Source organism: Capsicum annuum, chromosome 6 (assembly GCF_002878395.1).
Source record: "Capsicum annuum cultivar UCD-10X-F1 chromosome 6, UCD10Xv1.1, whole genome shotgun sequence".
Taxonomy (NCBI): Eukaryota; Viridiplantae; Streptophyta; class Magnoliopsida; order Solanales; family Solanaceae; genus Capsicum; species Capsicum annuum.
In genome coordinates, this window is record NC_061116.1 from 52242223 (window position 1) to 52261237 (window position 19015).

A 19015-nucleotide genomic window follows, 5' to 3' on the forward strand; every position below is an offset into this window, starting at 1 on the left:
AATGAACAAGTCAAAAATATTCTCAGGACTAAAACCAAAATAAATAGCCATATAAGGGGTCATATAAGAAAGTTTAGACACCGGATCAAGTAAATAATACACATCATGAGAGAAAAACTATAACGTACCAATGACAACATTAGGAGATGCCTTAGATTCCTGATAGGTGGCAAGAGCATAAAGATAATTTCGGACAGTGCCAGTACTAGAAGAATCACCCTTTGGTGAAGGAGCTGACAAAGTAGCAATCAAAACCTTATTAGCTCCAAAAGCAACCTTAGCTGGACAATATCGCTGTAAATGCCTTGACTGACCATAATTATAGCACCTATTCCTCCCCTCATCACACTGACCATGATGCATCTTCCCATAAAATTTACAAGAATGATAAAGTGGGGTTGACCAGGCTCCACTATCCTAAGACTGGGCACCTTGTGCCTTAACCCAATGTTAGTATAAAAGTGACGATTACCAGATGACTTACGATATGGAGCACAAGCTATAGATTATGAACCCTAGTTTACCTAAGTCTTCTTCTTGCCCCACTGCCTACAATCTCTACCATTGTTCTCATGGTCTCTACTCTACTCTGAATATCTGAACTTTTTATCTCTCCCATTTTTTCTTGTTTTTTCTTTTTATCTTAAACCTACTGCATATACACTAAAAGCTCAGAGATATCCATGTTGTTATTCTACATTGTGGCCTTACACTTTAGTACCAAGTCCCAAGACAAACCCAAAGCAAACTTCCTTGTTCTCCCCCTCATACTAGACACAATATCTGGGGCATAATGAGAAAGCTAGTGGAATTTCAAAGCATACTCCTTCATAGTCATCCTCCCTGCTTCAAATTCATAATTTCCTTAACTTTTGCCTCCCTCTAAATCCTGAGGAAATAAATGATCAAGTAAGGCACTCAAAAACTCATCTCATACAGTCGGTTCTACATTATCAACCCTCGACTTCTCCCACTCCTCATACCACTAATATGCCACATCCTTAAACTGATATGCAGTAAATTACACACTTTCAAAATTAGAAGCGTGCATCACCAAGAAAATCTTTTCCATCTTATCAATGAACCCTTGAGGATCCTCCCCAACCTTAGATCCAGTAAAGGTCAGAGGATTCAACCTCATAAATTGGACAACTTTAGAGACCTTAGAAAATGCAGCAACAGAACCAACACGTCCAGGCCAACGAGATTAAGAAGTCACTAACTAAGTCAGCAGATAAATGGATCGATAGAAATCGGAATTAGAAATGTCTTTTTGGGGCGGTGGGAAATAAGTATCACCAGCTTGTGGAGCCCAAGGAAAGCTGGTAGGGATTGGCAGAACTCTATGAGGATCAGTACAATCAGGAGAAGGAACCCTAGATAGGGCCTAAACTCTATATACATGGTGAATTACATCCATATTGTTCTCAAGTGGGACAGAAGATTTTCTACAAGCATCAAATCTTTAGGGAGACATGATCCAAAATGTGAGAAAATAGAGATTAGGGAAGTTTTCAAGGCTTTAGACTCTATAACCCAAAAATAGATCACAAGAAAAGGAAAACATTCCTAAATGTCTCATAGCCTCTCCCTTATAAGTGTTGTGGCACACTACACATACATAAAAGGGACTCTACTTGACATGGCTTTATGGACACCCAATGACTATGAACCTAGACTCTGATACCAAGCTTGTCACAACCCAATCTAGGGCCTAGTAGTGATGGGTATCTTAAGAAGTTAAATATTCATCAGAGAAGATGGTCGGAGTTGCTAAAAGATTATGACATAAATGTGCTCTACCATTTGGGTAAGGCTAATATGGTAGCCAATGCTTTGAGTAGATTGTCTGTGGGTAGTGCAACCCATGTGGAGAGAGAAAAGGAGTTGGCCAAAGAGGTGCATAGATTTTCTTGATTAGGGTATGTTTGCATGACACAGATGATAGTGGCTTAATAGTTCAAATGGTTCAAAGTCATCCATAGTAGCTGAGTGAAAATAAAACAATGTAATGATCTATCATGACCCAATTTCTCAGGTCATGATGCACCTACTATAACCCACTAGTAGGTAAGCTAACCTATAGTCCAGAACTACTAGTAACAGACTATTAAGAGAAACAAAAGGAGAAATACGTAATAATGTAACAAAAGACATATGTACATAAGGCAGTCCCAAAGCCTAATGTAATACTCAGAACACCAAGAGCTATCCTAAATCTCTGATCTATAGCTGCTACGCACGATGAACACAACCACAGCGAGAATTCATATTATGATCTGCACGCTGCAAAAGTATAGTATGAGTACCAATCACATGGTACTCAGTAGGCTACTACCGATTGAGCTCTAAAGATAATGCAAACAGGAAAGCAAACTATAACCAAGTATCAAGAAACTAATATACAAAAACAAGGGAGGCAAAAAAGATAAAATAACCTATTCTAGCTGTACTCAGGCACTAAAGCATTATACTGTATATTACTGGTCAATATACAATAAAGGGTATAATAGGGATATATAGTAATATAAAAGGCTAAGGAATGGATATACAACATGAACAACGAAGGAAGGGAGGGATATATGGTAATACTATAGCTAGATACATATGAATATATATATATATATATATATATATTTATATACATATATACATATGTCATGACCCGATGCAGGTCCTAGTCATGACGGGTATCTCAAGTCTATCGAGGATCAAAGACTACCACCTTATCATAGCCAATCAGAACATATTAAATAGTATGACAGTAGAATCAATCCAAAAATGATATAAGAAAGATAAGTAAACCAAGACAAGGATACTAAAGATCTGAGTAAACATCCCACTCTATAGTTATCCACAAAGCCTCTAATATCCAAAGACCAACCTAAGTCGTTACATGCCTCCAATGATAGCCAAACTAGGAATCCAAAATAGTCTAGAACGAAATAAAACCATGAAGTGACATGCCTTCCAAAACAAGGAGGCTGACTACTTCAAGCTCATTCATAAATAATCCAGGAATCACCTATCACTATGCACAGAAACAGAAGTGTCTCTAAATCCTACATTGCATGGGATACAACATCCAAAGATGGTTAGCAGGGTGAGAGCTAGCATGTAACTTAGGGAAGGGATAAAATAATGCATGATCAATCAATCTAAAATTATTCCAAAACCATATGCACACAATCATAAACAAATATATATACATACATACATACATACATATATATATATATATATATATATATATATATATATATATGTATAATATGTTAGGATAAGGAACATGGTTTAGAATGAGAGATAAAATATTAACCTGGATTGTTTAGCTCAAAATGTTATCTATACCCACGGTTATATGGGTCTAGCTCTCACCCGGATGAAAGGGTCCCAGTGCATGTTTTCCACATGAACCGGGGTATTAAAGAAGACCAAAAAATCCATGACCCTTCGCCAATCTAGGATACAAACATATAAAGTGTGACACAAGTACACAGTCATCAAGACCAATCCTCAGGCCGGCAAATGTGGGTTCCTAGTATCAGTAGCTCGGGACCTCCACTTTTACGACTTAGCTACGCTACCCTCTTTAAGCCCAATTAAGTAATTTACACATTTCCATTCATTGAACCAATCATCATCCATTAAGGCATAAACCATTGGTATCATCATACCAACTATGCTTACAAGCTATTATCAATATGTCATTCCAATTATCATCACTTGGGGGAATCCATCACCCCACAAGCTCCAATCATTTATCCACATGGGGGAATCCACGACCCCTGAGGTTCAATAATAATTATTTATTAACTTGGGGAAATCCACGACCCCTAAGGTTCAATTTAAAACCATATATGTTCCATTAGCCTTTTATGTAGTGTGACAGTTCCAAAAGTGATTACAATATTCATATACCCATATTTCAAAGTTAATTTCATACGGTGGGTTGAGTTTATTACCAATCTTGATTCTAAATCAATTTGGGGGATCCACGACCCCCATTCCCATGTACCCAATGGGTCCAAAAACTATTAATTCAAAACATGAAGGGTTCACAAAAGCCATGGGAAAAGCAATTCCATCAATAACATTCAAAGGCCCTCAAACCAACTTCCAAAGCCATCAATTAATCACATGAATAACTATTCTAAACATATACTTTTAAAAAAACAAGTTGAGAAAGTGATACATGCCTAAGAATATAAAAAATTAGAAGCAATTTAGAGCTTGGAACTAGGAGAATGATTTTCTTGGGTTTTGAGTTTGAGAGTAAAAAAGAGCAATTGATCTTTGAAAAACTGATGAAAATAAGTCTACTTTATGTTTAAGGGTCGTACATAAGTGAAAAGTCCCAAAAGCCCCTCATTCAAGTGAATAAAAAAAAGTTATATAATTTTAATGCATTAGCGTGGCACGGCCTTAACCTAGAGGCTAACCTCCATGCCAAGCCATTATCGCGGAGGTTATCCTTCGTGACACAGTCATATCACAGAGGCATACTGCCTCCGCACCATATTAATATCATAGAGACTAACCTCTATGGAACATCAAAACTTGAAGGCTTACTACCTCAAAATTTCAAAATAACCCCGAATACCTTTCAAAAATTTTGAAAATTTTGAGACTCTTCTAAAACACTCTATTAACATTCGTAAACATAATTTAGGTCAAAAATTGATGTTTCAAACATGGAAGGGTTAAAATAAAATGATGGAAAATTTAAGAGTGTTACAATACAAGACTTGACTCAAGATACAACTTAAGGTAGTCATACTAATATCTTAAGGAATCCTAACCAAATATGTAACTAACTCTAGGATAATCAGGTCCTATTATCATAGTGTCTAAAAATGAGATAATTATCCAAACTTTAATAATCGTAAGAGAGGGATTAGAATCATAACTCGAATCTCATTACCAATCCATAATTAACCTTTCACGAACTAACCATAATAAAAATAAGAAAGTAACTGGCTAGTCTGAACAAATAAAACATAAATCGGGCCCCATAGCCCTAAATGGCTCCATCAACACACAATAAGCAATACTCATAATCCATATCTATGCAAACCCCCTTAAGGCTAATAGATAAGGGAATCAAACAACATACTGGTGATTGGAAAAACACATGCAAGAATGACTGCAAGTTAAGTCCGTAATACCATAATTGATCTAAGTGTCATAACGCAACCCATTGTATACACCTCCTCCTACTCAATGGCTAGCAAAGGCAGGACCTATGAGGACCTCTCTTCTCCGACATGACTCTCTTCTCCGACATGACTGCTCACGAATGAAGGAGCCCGCAGGGGGTTCAAGACTACCCATATACACTAACCTGGTCCAGATTTAGGATTTCCAATCATTACATCATCATCATCAATCGACTTTGTCCAGTACCAAAAAGATGTATATATAATAAATACACAAACTCAAATCATGACTAAAAGAGTGTATATCTTTAAATCCATTGCTCGAAGAAAATTACGAGAATAAATCATCATAAAAATATAGAAAGGGTAGAATCTCTCTTGACCAAAGTAAATAGTAATTGGTAAAACTGTGGACCAATATCAATGTCGATCAAATCTCTAAAATATTATCTTTAGTTCAAAAGCTCATAAATCATCCATTAAGGTGGTAGGATTCCGTTACGAAAGAGTCCATTTTCAAAGCACAAAAGTGGAAATAATTACCTTATTAGAAAAATAGTAATAAAATCAAAATTTAGTTGGAATCGTAACATTAAGCAATCATGAATGTACTAAACTTATGAAATTCTATCACTGGTATTCATACAATAAATTTATAAGCACCTAAACGTCCATAGACTACGATTACATCCTTTACAAGGATAAATCACTAACCCGAGGTCCAACTAATATCGTCATCATGGCCTAGGGGCCTAATAATATATATATATCTGGAATAAACATAATACCCTAATACAGGAAATTATAATAATCCTTCGTGTCAAGTAGTAAACCTTAGACTAAAAGGTTATTAGCCTCAACTATGTCTATCATGCTACTAACCTAGGTAATAGTATCTTATAAGCATAATCGATATTTCATCTTAAGGGCCGATTCATCCTTCTATTCCCCAAACTCATAATTTAAATAAGTCATAATAGTCTACCCATAGTTAAATCCTAACATCCCTATCTAACACGAAACATATATAATACACTATTTCACGAAGAAGAGTAGACAAAAGCTACATTGATGCCGAACTGCAAGTCCTTAAATTATTCATAAATCGTTCACCTTTGCTCCATGATCTTGAAATGACACCACACTATCAAAATAGTAATCTAGATGTCATTAGGATTAAAATGAAACCCATATTGCTATATAAAGGATTGAGTCAAAATTCGGGTCAAGAATGAGCTAGCGTGGCCCGCAAATGGATTCTAAAATTGAATCTATCACGAGGTCCCTCGAAGAAAAGATAATATATGATCAAAAGTTGAGCACAAATGAAGTGTAAATTTAACTACAACATTTCTGGCCTAAGGCCATACTAAATCTAGACAACACTTATAAAGTGTTGGCTAAAATAGTTTGGGCACACTTCTAAAATGTAGCCTCAAATTTTTGCTTTAAGCTATAATAATTTTGACAATATTTGTAAAACGTGCTCTTTAATGCTATAGACTATATTTTGTAAGTGTTGCCATATCATTATATCATTGACAATGCTTTTTACATATATGGTTACAATTTTAGAATGTGTCTATTTTTATTATTTTAAAACAATAATTTATAAGTGTTCTTATAAATTTTAAAAAATTTACATAAAAATATGGTATTCCCTCCAATAATTTTAATATAAAAATATTATGTTACCTCCAATATATTCTGTTCCCTCTAATTTCTAATTAAAAAAAAGTCGTAAAACATAATATCATTCATCTGAAATGTTGTATAGGGTTTATTCTCATCCGTGATATTTTAGTGTGGAATTGAAATCGCACAGCTAGGGTTTTGTTTATCAATTCTTAGAACAACTAGAGGCAATTTATTACTGGGATAGGTGTAAAATTGCAGATTTTACTTGCTGGCTTGACCTCAAAACCACCCCCCGAAATCATCACAGAAAATGGAATTAGATTCCTCCGATCTATTCACTCTGTGTGTTTTTCTTGATTTGATCAGTTGATTTCTTGGTGTGGGTCATGATCAATAATCCCTTTGATTCATATGGTAAGATTTTATTTTAATTCTTGAAATTTTTGTTGCTTTCTTTATCATCCGTTTTACCAGTTTTTAGATGCTTTCATATGATCCATTTTTGTTGCTTTCTTTGTCTTCTGCTAAAAATTGGATCTTTTTGCTTCTCAATTATTGCCCAAAAGTTCAAAACTTTATATCCTTTTTTCAGAAACTAGATTCTTGATTTTGAGTTTCAAGATTGGAAATTGACGAGTTAAAGAAGGGATAATTCTTATTTTCCCTTTCTCTCGCTGTAAAATCACACACGGATTCCCTTTCTTGGATAGTTTTTTCTTCCTTCGCCACAGTACCCAAAGCATCAGCCACATGCAAACTTGAAAATTGGTCTGGTTTAAGTTGAAATTGACTGAAAAAAACAACGTAAGTTTCATATTCCTCGAACTATTTGTCGTCTTCTTCTACTAATAATTTGATACTGTCGTCATGCTTTTACTTTTTTGTTCATTTTGTATTGGCTTGTTATCTCCCTTCCTCATTTTTTATGTAGTCAAGATTTTTACTAGGGAGATTTTAAGTTTAACCATGTAAAAATAGTGTATTTTTTGGAACACGGGGGTCAACTCCTTGGCCCTACCTTGCTCCGTCCTTGTTTGAGTTGGTTATGATTAGAATTAAGCTGAAAATTTGAGACATTTAGCTTTAGTTGGTGCATTTAGGTAGAATTGCTTTGCTAAATCCCTTTGACTCTACTACTTTTTTCTATTTTTCTATATGTTATTTTTGATTATTGATGTTTTGGGTCGCTAGTGTAGGGAATTACTTGGTGGGGGTTTTATTCTTGTTATGATTCCGTCTTCCGTGTTCCATGTTTTATTACGAATCTGTGTGCTTTCCTCTGCTTTCCTCTGTTTTATATTACTTATGGGTGCCGTATTTATGTTATGTAATCTGCTTCTGTGCTTTAGTATGTGTTTGTATGGTATCTCGTGTCTTGAGCCGGGGGTCTATCGGAAACAGCCTTTCTACTTCATCAGAGGTAGAGGTATGGACTGCGTACATCTTACCCCCCAGACTCCACTAGGTGGGAATACACTGGGTTTGTTGTTGTTGTTGTTGTTGTATGTTTTGGTTTGGCTGTATTTGTAAATGAATATTAACAATTGTGAAGTATTAGATGATGAAGGTATGGCTTAATATCAAGAAAGTGAGTTTAGCAGCCTTGTATGAAAGTTGAAGGGTCTGGCTTGATAGGGTATGATATGAGTTGGTGAGACTCATGGTGGTTAATGGTAATGGTAGAAAGTGTACTTGAGTGACAATATTTCTGTTGGGTATAACTTATGCACCTCATTAATGTTGCCATATTCCCGTTACAGTAGTTGCGCGGGGTGGTGGTGGGTGGTGGTGGTGTTAGAGAGGCTATTAGTGAAGGGTGGAAGCATTACAACTACTCATTAGTTATTGACTGCACTTGGCTGTCATGGACTGGATACATAGAAATGAGGATCATGTGGTTGATTCATGTATTTGGAGTAAGAAAAGGTTGGTGTTCGGCTTGATAAGATATGGGCAATTCCAATAAAGTGGACTAGTCTGGTGTAGATAGCATTGATGGTGTGAATTTGGTGTTCATTATCACTTATGATATTTATGTTAGTTTGTATGGAGTTATGTGATTGTGTGCAAGATAACACAATCATTGGATATATGTAACATATACCAAAGCAATATAGAAGTAAAGCAGATATAGCATATAATATGATATAATAAAGAAATCATTACATCACATTCAGAAAAAGGACAATAATAACATCAAAATTATATGATAGCCTAAGCAAAGAAAAAACAACCTAGGGGCATGGCGACCAGATGCCCCAATGAGCTAGATATGTTTGAAGGGTCCTTTTAAAGTACATGATAATTCTTCAAGGTATATACTCATATATATATATATAGTTTTTTCTGAAGTTAACAGGTGCTCGTACACCCCTTCTCATAGGATTTATCTGCCCTGAAGGAGACCATGATGAACTCATTTACAGAGTAGATGTCACCACTTGAAAATGTCAATAGCGTTGTGCTTTTTGGAACAGAATACTTGATTCTGTACCATGTGTAGACATGCTTGGAATTCCTTGTTGATCATACAATTACCTATTTTGTTCTAGTGAGCTCTCAATAATGCCACATTGTTTCCATTTGAACAATTCACTGAACATGTATCTGAGTTTTTGATTAATCAGTTGATTCTTTACAACAATTCACTTCAGATTTTTTATCTGCTCCAAGATGATTAGACAATTTTTACCTTTTAGCATCAACCTAACTTGGAAAAATTGGTATTTGAAGAACTTGATGCTGCAGTTTCAACTTAAGATGTGTTCTTGGCACTAGGGAAATGATTTGCATAGTCTGCAATCAGACAAGGCAATTAAGAAGATAGATTGGATAACACTTAGTAGATAGGCTATATTAGGAAATAGGAATGTTAAACACTGTATTAAAAGCTTTCACCATATTTAATACGAGTGATGAAAACTAACATACTACTTTTCATGTATCCGATATCAAAATTATCTAGCATAGCAAATGATACGCCAATTCATTCTGTTAACAGCGGGAATATACTTGTAAATCAATTCATCTCTTGATTTGTTATTCAACAGGATTTAAACACTTAATATTGGTACTACATAACTTTTAAAAATTAAGAAACTTCCGTGATGGAGACAAGTTGATCTGTGGATCAGTACATCAAACACTACAGAACAAGTTCTAAGTATATCAAAGCTGCTCAAGTACCTTTTAAGCAACAACATTGAAATCCAGTTCTTTTTAAAAGCACAACCCTTACTGAAGACTTTAATGTAGTTCCTTTAATGAGAGATGTGTACTGTGTACATGCTCCTCCACTTCTCCTGCAAATTTAACAATTTGATTTATGAAATTAGATTTACTTTCTACATTGCCATTACCAAAGATTTTTTTGTAATAGTTTCATAATCAGAACGTATGAGTGTTATTTCTCCAAATCTGCAAGTATTTAAAGCATAAAAAGTGGTCAAGGTAGCATGTTTAGGTGGTACTTGGTTGAGCAAATGAAAAGGGTGATTTAATGTCATGGGGAAATGATTGTGGTAAAACAATAAAGTTGGGTAAATTAAGAAGCCTATAATGGAATAGAGTGTGGGGCATTACTGATAAGTCGTTAATGATTTATTGGGTGACACTAGAAAAATTTACTTCATTGATTTGTTATGTTCGAGCATAAGTCATCTGGCATTAAATTTAAAGTATTAGAGATGCCTATTGGTAGCATTATTAAGTGATACTCAACAGATATGTTGTTGGAACTGATACTCAAAGCCATTGTGCACTTTGAGAGTAGTCTAAATCCTCTTCAGTAATTGCAAAGATAAAACTACTTTCTTTAGATTATCATAACTTTAAAATACACTATAAGATGTATGCCATTTCTCCTTTAAGTCCAATAATCATTAGTACAGTATATTATTATCCTTCATCTACTGGCAATGCATATTGCTTTTGTTAAGCTAATGTAATTTGTCTGAGAATGAATGTCCCTTTAATTGTTTGTGGAAACGTTTTAGTTTGTTGTCATTATAGATGTCTTACTCGTCATCTTGGTAGAAATTAATATAAATAGTCGTCTGCCCAAATAAATAGCTAGGATATGTATAATACAACAACAAACCCAATGTAATTTCACAAGTGGAGTCTAAGGAGGGTGGTGTGTGTGCAATTACAGTGTAATTCAGGACACTGTTCCATTAGCAATGCATATTGCAGTAAGTCATTAGATCTTCTCTCATCTTAAAATTTATCTCCAAAATAAGCTAAAACAAGCAAGAAATTTGTCAAAAAGTGAAAAAAATTGAGCCCTATACCTTCAAATATATCTTATTGCATTGTTTTTGCGTGTCAATGCTGTAAAATAGATGGTACTGATCGATAGCAGTGTCATCGGTGTTGAGTTTAAAGAAGTTTTGATCTGGTGGCTTCCATTTGTTGTATTTGATAGTGTGTATTGGCTTCAATTAGCTTAAAGCTTAACTTCTATATCAATCAAGCTTGACAGTGGAACCAAACTCATTTTTTCTTTAAATAAATAACCCGAGTTCAAACTTACATGAGTATTAGTGATTTTATTTTGTTAGAAAAGAGTATCTATATGATGAAATCTAATAAGAGTTGTAGAGTATATATCAATAATTTTGAAGTCCTTACTGCTTCATATTCACTCAAAGGAGGTTTGCCGTTATCTCAATTATCGTACAACCCAAACACCATATATCAATAGCCAAGGCAAGATTGTTACTATTATCTCTCAACATTATAGATTCTAAGAGCTACAGGAAACAGAAAACATAAGCTGTCAGAAGAGAGACAACATAATTAGAAAGACGTGCTGTCAAGGGGAGTACCTCAGGAGCCATCCAATATGGAATTCCTTTTAAAGAGAGATTAGCTGAGTGCCCGTTTAGCTTCATAACAAGACTTAAGGTTCAAAGAAAAATATAACACTAGCAAAAGTTTGGCAGCAACTAGTTTGTCACTCTAAGATCTTTTGATTATTCATCTTGGAGTAACAACATTATAAATCTATTAACAACTACTGTTGTTGTTTTTCTCAATGTAACTGATCTTGCTTGACGTAGTAATTCTTGATTTGGTAGCACAAAAGAATGTTTTGGCTACAGAGACTGGTCCAAACTTCTCTTAGTAATGTGGGTAGTTATTTATAGTTGCATGAATGCATATTGGATGAGAAGTGAGAAGGATCAATAGGTAGCCCCAAATATATGTTTGTTAGCAACAAATTGAACAGAGTAATTAATGTGAATATGAATAGTAACTACTACTTATGTTTTCAATTGTGGAGCAGTGAAGTGAGTAAAAGAAAAAACTAGGTCGGTTGTCTTTATTAGTTTTCTACAGTGAACTGAGATATCTTTCTATAATACACTGAACTGAGATATCCACCCTTATATTTATTCTGCAATCTGCAGTGTCGTGTAGCCCCAAGAAAGTAAGCATTTTGTTGAGTACACTACTACTGGTAGTCTTGAAATTCTTGAAAACCATTCCTAACTTGTTCATTCTTATATTTTCCACTATTACACAATGTATACACTACTAGTAGTAGTCTTGAAATTCCTTGGTCTGCAACACAACAACAACTTCTAGAATAGGAACTGCAGATTTCCTTGTCCATTAAACAACAGATTTATTCTCCTGACAGCTATTGTTTTACCTTTTTTGACAGTCTGAACTTCAGAATTATCAAAATGCTCTGAAAACACTAGATGATTCATTCACGATAGTGTTTGGAAAGGAGAAGCCCGGTCGAATTAGAGGCTATGGTAGCTCAGTGACAACAACTTCTCTGAAAAAAGATGAGGAAATGAACGAGCTTAAACAAAAGCATGCTAATGAAGTCACTTCTATGAAGGAAGAAATAAGTGAAATGAGAGAAGAAATGTGAGTTTTTTAGTCAATTGGTGCAAAACAACCCTGGATTGAATTTTCAAGTTATACCAGGGAGCGACGGATTTAACATTCCTTCACCTGATGTGAGTAATGCACAAGCTATAAGAGGAAAAATTCTTTGAAATTCTTCCAGCTCAGCTCATGCTTCAATTCATGAAAAGGTACTTTATCTTATAAATTCACAAGAAACTCAAATCCTGAACTCTTAACTTTATTGAATGAATTAAAGAAACTTTGGATTCACATACTTCCTCATTCAAGATTGAAAAAATATTTGAATATTTGTTGAGCATAATTTTAGAGGTAGAGGTATGGACTGCGTACATCTTACCCCCCAGACCCCACTAGGTGGGAATACACTGGGTTTGTTGTTGATGTTGTTGTTGTTGTTGTTGAGCATAATTTTACTTCTAACTTTTCATTTTTGATGTGTAGGAAAATGCGGGTGATCAAATTTGAATGGTGGGCGCCACAACTCAACTTGATCTAGATTGAAGTGAATGATGAAGAATTTTTGAAATATCTTGATATACGTTTAAATAAATTTGATTTTGTGTGGGACTTGGTACAAATTCTTACAATGTTTTCTAATTAGTATGTAAAAGACATGTTTTTTGGAAGTTCATTGCAAATCTATGCACTTCAATTATTTAGTAGCTAATTAGTGTGTGAGATTACATATAAATATGTGTGTTTATGTAATGTTCTTAGCTATGTATTCATTCCAATCAAAATAATTATTTTTCAATTTGAAATTATGTACTATCATTTTATATGCCTAATGCCATTTCTGTAAAATGTGGCTTGAACTGTCAAATTTTAGGCAATATTTCTACATTTCAAAAGTGTGATTTTTTAATTAAGTTGTGGCATTTATTTAAAACATGCTTACACTTTACAAGTGTTGTCCTAGAGGATGTATAAAAGGCTACGATTTTGAAGTGTGGCTAGTAATAAAGAAAAGGCCACATTTTTAATTGTTGTTATAGAGGTGTTATAAAAGGCTACGCGTGTGAAGCGTGCCTAATAGCAAAACAAAGGCTAAACTTGTAAGTGTAGCTTTATCAAATAAAAAAGTTGCCAATGATAAGCTGCAAATTGTGGCCTTTATACCTTAATGACCATGCTTTTTAAATATAGCTGATATGGTTACACTTGAAAAGCGTGACCTTTGATTAAAGGTTATACCTTTTTAGGCCACCCCCAAAAATATTGCCTAAATTTCGAAAGCGTAGCCTTTTATCAAAGGCCATACTTTATGCTATTTTAGGCCACACTTTACAAGAGTGACAATAGGACTAAAATGTTGTAGTGTTGGGTCTTAAATCAACCCTTAAGGTTTAGGAATTTAAGACCTAAATCTAAGAATTTACAAGAAAATAAGGGAATTTAATGGAGAAAAATAATAGAAAATGACCAAGGAGTGTTGAACTAACTTACCTTAGCTCAATGGATGACTGTCCACACAGTTCCTCTTCTAAAGCTCTCAAAAATGGCAAAATATATTGAGGAAATAAGGGGTAAAGAGAGTAAAGAAGGTGATTCAACACCAACAGGATTCGCTTAAGCGACCTAAAGATCACTTAAGCAATCCACAATGACAGGTTGACCTTCGCTTAAGCAGCCTAATATCTCTTAAGCGACATTCACTTAAGCGGTCCAGTATTGCTTAAACGACTCTTCGCTTAAGCTCTTGGAAGGGACCAAGTTGGTTGCTTAAGCGTTCATCATCTAAGCAACCGAAGTGTCGCTTAAGCAATTACACTAGCTGATGCCAAGCACTAGATTTTTCTAATTTTAAATGGACTTCGATCAGGTGCTCTATATTCATTTGGAATCCCATGCGTGCAAATGAACTATGCTACCATACCAAATTATACATTCCAGACTCAACAGAACCATCAAAACTTTGATTTCAGATCATTTCAACTAAATATAGGGCCCTCACCTATAGATCCATATTACATATAATCAACCTAATAGCCCAAAAGGAGTTAGGAAGCCTAGGACCTAACCAAGGAGCCCCTTAGCCAAAAATCAACATTCTGAAGCTGGTGGTATTACATCCTAGCGCACATGAAAGTGTAGTGGTCACCTAATTAGTAAAGTGGCCTTTTAAAGCCAAGTATCAATCCCAAAGGGACTTGGTTTAAAAACAATATGATTCTAGCTTTAATACTAAGATTAAACAAGTGCAAATATAACTAATAACATTTGAAATTTGGGAATTAAAAGTAACCATAAAAATGTTATAATGTAAAGTGTTGGAGATAATAATGGAGAGAAATCCAGGGTCAAGGCACTATGAACAATCCTACTTAGACATACAATCTCATTAGTATAGTTGATTACACTGGTTGCTGATTCACGAGGTTAATAGCATGACTATGGTCTTCCGAGCCTCTAATTGTATATCTAACTTAGCCCCACAACTGCATCATTGATCAAGGACATGAGAACTAAGTTTACTGTATTTATATTTCATCCAATATATGAACCAAATGTGGTGAATTAGGTATATTCCTATCCTAAACACAAATCTTAACTTCAATCCCTTGAATGTATAAGATCCCACTCCGTATATCCCATGATCTAGTCTATTGTTTCTTCTTTAGGGCTCACAATAGAAATATAAGTTTATACTAAGGGTCTATGATCCGTAGAATAGTAATAATAAGGATATCACCCAAACAATGATAATAAACTTAAATAAACTCAATTGAAAGCATGATCAATCATGTTCTTTGCCTCAACCCTGGATGAGGGTTTTTAGCCACTTAGAGATTTACAATGAATAGCAATAAGTTACATGTATAAGAACCAAAAGTAAGCTAAAGGAAAGATTAATAACCCTAAAAAAAGCCTCCACAAGTTTATTTAACCCCCAAAAGTCGTCCAAGGTGTTTGCAACAAGTCCCAAGTGTCCTATTTATAGATGAAAACCGATAGCCCATTTTTAACTCTTGGGCATGTCACACCCATATATTGGTGCGATAAAGGATTGGCCACGCCATTATCATGCATTATAACTAGAAATTAACATTTTGGTTTGTGTCTCGGGTCATGTCATGCCCTTATCTCGGAGGCTAGAGGGAGTGGCACGCCCCATGCGCACAGAATTTCTAGATTTCATCAATGTTTGCTCCATCTATTTGGCCTTGAGTTCCTCACTTCGTGGTTGCTTTTCCGTCATCATTAGAAATTGTGTTGATCACAAACATAACTCCTAAAATTTTCCATGGCCTCTTATAACATAAAACACCATGAATTAGTGCTTTAAACACAATAGATTTCATCAAGATGAACTAGAACAACACATAGCTAAAGCTAGTAACACTTGTTTTCTAGTCTAAATTCTAAGTGACCAATTTGATTCTCAACTTATATTAAACACACCTTAAACATTATAAAAATGCATTTTAAATCCTAGATGCTCAATTATATTAATATTAACTTATTACTCACACAAGAAGTCCTTAAAAGTAGGCTAAACGAGTGTAGATAATGACACTTAGGTGAATAAATCTACCTAAGATCATCACCCCACACTTAAAGCCTTGTTCATCATCGAACAAATCTTTACTTTTAGCACCGTCAAAGGAAGACTCCAACATTACTACTACAAGAAAGATTCTCCATTTAGCACAATGACTGCACGAATTGTAAGTTCCACCCCCAAGTATGTCATATACTCTTGAAAACTCATGAACACAACTTCAAAACATCCTAAACTCATGAATTGATTCCACCAAGTTGGAAAACTCATGCATATTACTCAGCAAAAGAGATCATATAAATCACCTTACTATCATCAAACATATGCTCTCACACAATAGAGTTACCCATATTCACTTACAAATAAGAGACATCACAAAAAAATGTATAAGAATCAAATTTTACTCACTATTACAAAGAATTCTCATGTCCATAAGATGAAACATAGGCTTGCCCTTCGTGTAGTACATCAACTAATAGCAAAATGTTAAGGCTCAAGATCAAATAGGACTTTAAGGGTTATAATGTAGGCTAAGGGACAGGTAGGAACTATTCTGGCCAATATCTCTTAAGCGCTTTAATACATCACATTGTACGTTAGGCTTCTTTGCAATCAACCAAATTTTCACCACTTCTCTCTTCCCACTTTCTTTTATTTTACCCCATCTCTTTAAGCTAGTTCACATAGATTTAGGAAGGGGGATTCTTTATCAACAAATGATTCAATTTTTATCAATTCATTCTTTTCATTACATCACTCCCAATAATTACACATTAACTTTTTCACACCAATAGTTACTATTTTGGGCCTTCATATTGACCTTTTTCTTCTTCAATTTTACACTCCTTAACCATAATAGTTTTTCAACTAATCACTTAAGTGCTTTGGATCAAATTATGGTCAACCAAAGAAGTGGAATAAGCTACATATGAGTCTACTAAAGGGGCAGGCTAAATGCTCAATAAGGCTAACTAAGATCATGCTGCAAGGGTAGACAAAAACGGTATAAAACATGGCTATCAAGGAAATGCCTATATCATCTCCTAAATCCAATATTATTTATTTCACCTTACACACACCATGCAAGTTCTTGACAGCAATATGAAACAAGAAATACAACAAAACACCTCACTCACATATAGCACATACTCAACTCAAGTAGGATCACTATAAACTCTAATCCAAGCAATAACATGAATTCACGATTAAGCCAACATCGCACAAGAGACATAAAGGTGAGCCTAAGTGGTATTAAAAGTAGTCCTTTAACATATTCAACATGTTTTTACATTCAAAACCACTTGCATCATGTAATCATACATAGAACCTAGCAAGAATATCTCACTTATTCCTAACTCAAAAAAAAAAATTAAAATCTAGCCCTAAAAATAAAAAAGAGATACTGGGTTCAAAGGGTATCCCCTTGGAAAAGAACCATAAAGAAAAATCAAAGGGTGGGTGAAGTGTTCCCCTAATAAACTGACACCAACAGCTAAGACTAAAAAAATAAAGAGAAAATATTTTTGTAATTTTTCTTTATTAGCTTTAGTCAAAAACTAGAAAACAACTACGAATTAATATCCCATAGCAACACTTTACCCTAAAGCATAGAAAGATTCCCCACCACACACTTAAAAACATACTTTGTCCTCAAAGTATGATTCAAAAGAAAGGATAGAAATACTCCTTGAGGCCTCTAGGCCTAGATAGTAGCATCTCAAACATCAATGAGGTTCGCTAGACCCCACACCCTGTCTTTGCCATGATTCTTATTTTGGTTATCCAATAAGCAGACTTCCTATCAACCCGCGACTCACAATTAAAACAAAAACAAATATAAAGTAAAATAAAAGTACAAAAATAAAATTCCTACCTTAACTTAGGTTGTCTCTGAAGCAACGCCTGATTTAGTGTCACAGAACAACCCATATCTCTACTCTTCATCCATATTCCTTCAGTCACTTCCTCTAACCTGGAGGCCATCTTCCAGCTCTTTTCTGACCTCTTAAGTGCTTTATCTAAAGGTCTGTAACTTTCTCCACACTAGCCTTTTTAGGTTTTTCTGTCAGCTTCTCGACTTTAGATTTAAGTAGCAGCTCGGGTAACTTAATGAGATAGTTTAGAGAGGTCATTGGTGGTTTGCACTCCACTCCATACTCATCCTCCATAATCGTGATCATGCATAAGTCCTTATAATGTAAAAGTGTATTGAGTGGTTTATTTATGTCACGAACCGAACCGAGACCCTGGCCGCGACTCGTATCCTAAACCATGAAGGCTTAGGTGCCCCTTTCTACCTGGCACTCATGAACTACGTCCATACCACGTAAAGAAATCCAGAAAAATTATCATACGGAAACATGTCCAATATCATAATTCAACTGAATAGTTTGCAATGAAATTTATAAACCTATAACAACAGTTAATATCAGTCTACGAAATCTCTAACACAATAAAACCAACATCTTGTCTAAATCTGGGACAATGCCTCCAGTTGAACCATAAACCAAAATGAAATAGCAAAGTCTAATAACCACGCCTTCTGGAATAGAGAAGGCTCACCAACTGCAAGTCTCAAACACACCAACCTATTGCTTAGCGAGTCCCTGGGACTGTGCCTCAGATCCTGGAATATAGGGGTCAATACAACTTTAGTGGTATACAAAGCAATCCAAAATAAGGTACTTTTATACAACATAAATAAGAGAAATTCATAAAAACTTTTACATATGATATGTAAAGACACATGGGCATACTAAAAGATTTTGAAACATTTCTTTGAAACCACGACTCACTCTTTGTTTTACTTTTGAGCTAGGTGGTACAC

At 34.9% G+C, this 19015-nt stretch overlaps 1 long non-coding RNA gene across 1 annotated transcript; it reads left to right on the top strand.

Moving 5' to 3' along the window:
* Nucleotides 1–6852: 6852 nt before the first annotated feature.
* Nucleotides 6853–13440, top strand: LOC107853479. The gene is made up of 3 exons (XR_001669774.2): nucleotides 6853–7211; nucleotides 12469–12853; nucleotides 13128–13440. It is a non-coding gene; the product is annotated as an uncharacterized LOC107853479 (long non-coding RNA).
* Nucleotides 13441–19015: the final 5575 nt, after the last annotated feature.